The sequence below is a fragment of the Urocitellus parryii genome, unplaced genomic scaffold, assembly GCF_045843805.1.
Source record: "Urocitellus parryii isolate mUroPar1 unplaced genomic scaffold, mUroPar1.hap1 Scaffold_59, whole genome shotgun sequence".
Classification (NCBI taxonomy): Eukaryota; Metazoa; Chordata; class Mammalia; order Rodentia; family Sciuridae; genus Urocitellus; species Urocitellus parryii.
Window position 1 is genome coordinate 427,594 of NW_027554094.1, and position 5,143 is coordinate 432,736.

Genomic DNA, 5,143 nt, shown 5'->3' on the forward strand with positions numbered 1-5,143 from the left:
TGTTGCCCATTAGTATGCATAAATGTGTGCTTAATTAGGCCAGGCTTAAAATTGAACTTTTCATTTCCAGGAAGTCAGTTGTGAGTCTTGCTCAGTGGATGGAATTACATGTAGAAAATTCACAAACAGAGAGATCAAATTGTAAATTTCACAAAGGATTGCTTAATCACTGACGGAGTCAGGTTAGTGATGATTCACCAGAAATGTTGTGATGGTCAAACATACACAAATTTTTGTTAAAGGTATTAATCATGCTTTGGATTTGGATCTAATAATGTGATTTTTTTCTACCCTCCCTGCCCCCATCTTCTTTTTACCAACAGGTCAGAACAGTTGGACGTCTCCTTGTACAACATGCCTCAGTTAAGCCTCTCACCCATGTTTTCAATGGGATTTCATCTGTTAGCTCTGATGTCTTTCTTATTTTCCCACGTGGACCATATAACTGCTGAGACTGAAATGGAAGGAGGAGGAAACAATACCACTGAATGTACGGGCTCATATTTTTGCAAGAAAGGGGTGATTTTGCCTATTTGGGAGCCCCAAGACCCTTCCTTCAGAGACAAGATTGCTAGAGCTACTGTGTACTTCGTGGCCATGGTCTACATGTTTCTGGGAGTCTCTATCATTGCCTACCGGTTCATGTCCTCTATTGAAGTCATCGCTTCCCAAGAAAAAGAAATAACCATAAAGAAACCCAATGGAGAGACCACCAAGACAACTGTGAGGATCTGAAATGAGACTGTATCCAACTTGACCTTGATGGCCCTGGGATCTTCTGCTCCTGAGATTCTGCTTTCAGTTATTGAAGTGTGTGTCCATAACTTCACTGCGGGAGACCTGGGGCCCAGCACCATTGTGGGAAGTGCTGCCTTCAACATGTTCATCATCATTGCACTTTGTGTTTATGTGGTCCCTGATGGAGAGACGAGGAAGATTAAGCATCTGCGCATGTTCTTCGTGACGGCAGCCTGGAGCATCTTCGCCTATACCTGGCTGTACATTATTCTGTCTGTCGTCTCTCCTGGTGTTGTGGAGGTCTGGGAAGGTTTGCTTACTTTCTTCTTCTTTCCCATCTGTGTGGTGTTCTCCTGGGTAGCAGATAGGAGGCTGCTGTTTTACAAGTATGTCTACAAGCGGCATCGGGCTGGCAAGCAGAGGGGAATGATCATTGAACACGAGGCGGACAGGCCATCTTCCAAAACGGAAATCGAAATGGATGGGAAAGTAGTCAACTCTCACGTTGACAATTTCTTAGATGGAGCTTTGGTTCTGGAGGTTGATGAGAGGGACCAAGATGATGAAGAGGCTAGGCGAGAAATGGCGAGGATTCTGAAGGAACTGAAGCAGAAACATCCAGAGAAAGAAATAGAGCAGTTAATAGAATTAGCCAACTACCAAGTCCTAAGTCAGCAGCAAAAAAGTCGAGCATTTTACCGCATCCAAGCTACTCGCCTGATGACCGGAGCTGGCAACATTTTAAAGAGGCATGCAGCTGACCAAGAAAGGAAGGCTGTCAGCATGCATGAGGTCAACACGGAAGTGGCCGAAAAGGACCCGGTGAGGAAGGTCTTCTTCGAGCAAGGGACATATCAGTGTCTGGAGAACTGTGGTACTGTGGCCCTGACCATTATCCGCAGAGATGGGGATTTGACCAACACTGTGTTCATTAACTTCAGAACAGAGGATGGCATGGATAATGCTGGGTCTGATTATGAATTCACTGAAGGAACTGTGGTCTTCAAACCTGGCGAGACCCAGAAGGAAATCAGAGTTGGCATCATCGATGATGACATCTTTGAGGAGGATGAAAATTTCCTTGTGTACCTCAGCAATGTCAAAGTATCCTCTGAAGCTTCAGAAGATGGCATCCTGGAAGCCAATCATGTCTCCACTCTTGCTTGTCTCGGATCACCCTCCACGGCCACTGTAACCATTTTTGATGATGACCACGCAGGCATCTTTACTTTTGAGGAACCTGTGACTCATGTGAGTGAGAGCATTGGCATCATGGAGGTGAAGGTATTGAGAACATCTGGAGCTTGAGGAAATGTTATCATTCCCTATAAAACCATCGAAGGGACTGCCAGAGGTGGAGGGGAGGACTTTGAGGACACTTGTGGAGAGCTGGAATTCCAGAACGATGAAATTGTGTAAGTTCTTTTTATATGTTTATGTGTATGGTTGAGTGAGTGCATAACTGCAAGAGTGTGTGCATATTTTTAAACCAAATGGCATAAAAGGAACGGAATAGTTATTATGGAAGACACCTTTCAAAGTATCAGTCCTTGTTTGGGTGACACCTATCAATTGGTACTAGACACAGATCTTAATTTGACATTGAGATCTTTTTTTTCTTTTGTCTTTTTTACATATTCAAGTACACTGTAGGCCATGATAAAATGAAGCCTGTGACGTAAGTTAGCAGATCATTTAAGATGGGTTGAAAATTCTGTATTCTATTTTGGATCACACAGTATATATACAGAAAAGGAATATTTAACACATCACAAAAGGTTCCTATCTTCATTGCTGAGTACAAATTGGGAAAGCCCAAAAAAGAAACACCTCTAAAAAGAATTTCGTGGCTACTAGGACTGAGTGGAAATATTTCTGTGGTTTTCATCTGACATTGTGGTTTTATGACAATATAATGTTTCTGCTTGTATGCTAGTGTTTAATTATGACTTAATGACCAACCCTGCTTCTTCAGTGTTATGCTATCAGGAGAAGAGGATATATCTATTATTTATTTCCAGTATGGTTTTACTTTGTATGATTACATAAACCCTTTTACCCTGCTCATATAGTGATGAGGAGAGAAATACGACTCTGTCCAAGCATCCTAGTTGATGGGGAACAGGTCAGAGAAAGAAGTAGGGAGCAATTTACTCTCCCTATTGGCACTTTACAGTTGTAATACTGAGTGTTATGAAGTGATTCTTCCACTGAGAGCTGCCATTGAGAGAGACATTCCTCCTTTCTTGCCTTAGAGAGGGCTTTGCACTTAATTCACTAGAAGAAGCCAGGGAATTTGACTCAAGGACCAGTGTCCAAGAATGAGGGAGGGAACGAGGTAAAGAGAAAAGGAATAAGATAAATGAAGGAAGGAGGGATGAAGAAGAACTAGAAACTGTGTTATCACTGTATTATCTACAGTGTAACAAAGGATATTATGGTGAATGATTGTTTTTGAAGCATTTACAACTTAGGAATTTCAAGAAAGAGAAATAAATATATTAACTATAATTAGTTTTTAAAAATGGTTCTAGTGGTATATAATATGTTCGAATGGCAAGATACATGCTCTCCAAGTATGAAATTTCTCCTCTTGAATATGTAGGGGAAAAAAAAAGATGGGGGGATGATCAGAGGGAACAGGTTTTCTTGAAAAAGCTTTCCAGGGTCCTTACATCTCTTTGCCATTATGTTAAATGGATGTGAAGTTACTTAGTACAGTATCACAATGAAGTTCAGCAAAGCAGAGATTATAATATCCATCTTCTGATGTGTGTAGGTGGGCAACAGTGTTTGATGAATATCTACTTTATGTTGGTTCTTATGTTGATAATGTTCCACTTACTGTGATGGGTTTCACTGGGACACTTATGTTCCTGAAAGACAGGATATAGTAGCAAATTAGTGTCCTGAATATGCAAGAAAAAAAGGTTATTGAATGTGATTTTTCCCAGGTTAGTGCACTTAACCCTTATTCCTTTGCTAGGAATTATTTTGCATTATATTTTCTGATCATTTCAATTATTGAGCCTTCCCGTAGTAGAGAGCACTTGGAATCTATGTGAAAGTGTAATGTACTCACAAGAGTAGCCCTTAAATATAACTAAAGTGGTGCTTTGTTTTCCTCATTTGTTTGACTTAGGATGTTTTCTCATGAAAATTTTATGTTGCTTTCTCACAAGAATAATGGCTCTCTACTTATTTAGTTGAGAGTCAAGCTTTCCCTATCTACTTTGCTATCCAAGATTTGTATCAAACCATAAATAAATAATCTTATTTTAGGTGGCATATGTAGAAGAAGAAGGTTTTATAAAAAGATTGACAGTGATTCAATGGAATAATTTATTTTGCCAACTCCCATTAAAAACACTCACCCTATTGAATTAAATTGATTAAAGAAGGAATATTGCCAAACTCCATCTTTTTTTTTAAGAGAATCTTTTTTTTATTGGTTGTTCAAAACCTTACAAAGCTCTTGACATATCATATTTCAAACATTAGTTTCAAGTGAGTTATGAACTCCCATTTTTACTCCAAATACAGATTGCAGAATCACATCGGTTACACATTCACCTTTTTACATAATGCCATACTAGTAACTGTTGTATTCTGCTACCTTTCCTATCCTCTACTATCCCCCTCCCCCACCCCATCTTCTCTTTCTATCCCATCTACTGTAATTCATTTCTCTCCTTGTTTTTTCTTCCAATTCCCCTCACAACCTCTTTTATGTAGTTTTTTATAACAATGAGGGTCTTTTCCATTTCCATGCAATTCCCCTTTTCTCTCTCTTTCCCTCCCATCTCGTGTGTCTGTTTAATATCAATCTTTTCTTCCTGCTCTTCCTCCCTGCTCTATTCTTAGTTGCTCTCATTATATCAAAGAAGACATTTGGTATTTGTTTTTTAGGGATTGGCTGCCAAACTCTCGTTTTTTTTAATGGATTATTTTTCCTTTGGTGATCATGTCCAATGCCAGGTCCGTATAGTCAGATTCAAGCACAAAGGAGTTTTTCATTCTGCAATGAAGTTGCCTCTGTAGACTCAACCCCCAACTTATCTTCAAGAAAGATTTGATATCTCCTCCATAGCACAGTTCATCTTAGAGGTAGTTTTCTTCAAAATCTATCATACATAGATAAGGGCTCTTGACACAGCTGAGCTTTATTAAATACAATGAAAAATCTTCTTGTTTGATTATTTAATGCTGTACATTAAAGTCAGGATTGGTGATTCTTTTCAGGGTGCTATAAAGAGATTTGTACAAAAGCGTTGGATTTAAAGGTTATCTAATTTTAAGAGTCTATAAATCAAGGTAGACACAGTCCAATCTGATCAGGGATCGAGACTAAGTGGCAGCCCAGCTTTATTGATTCTTTGACTACAAAAACAAAAGAAATTCTCAT

The 5,143-nt window shown here is 39.3% G+C and overlaps 1 pseudogene; it reads left to right on the forward strand.

The window, feature by feature from the left end:
* The first annotated feature begins 354 nt into the window (after positions 1 to 354).
* Positions 355 to 2,157, forward strand: LOC144252769 (sodium/calcium exchanger 1 pseudogene; annotated as a pseudogene).
* The last annotated feature ends 2,986 nt before the right edge of the window (positions 2,158 to 5,143 follow it).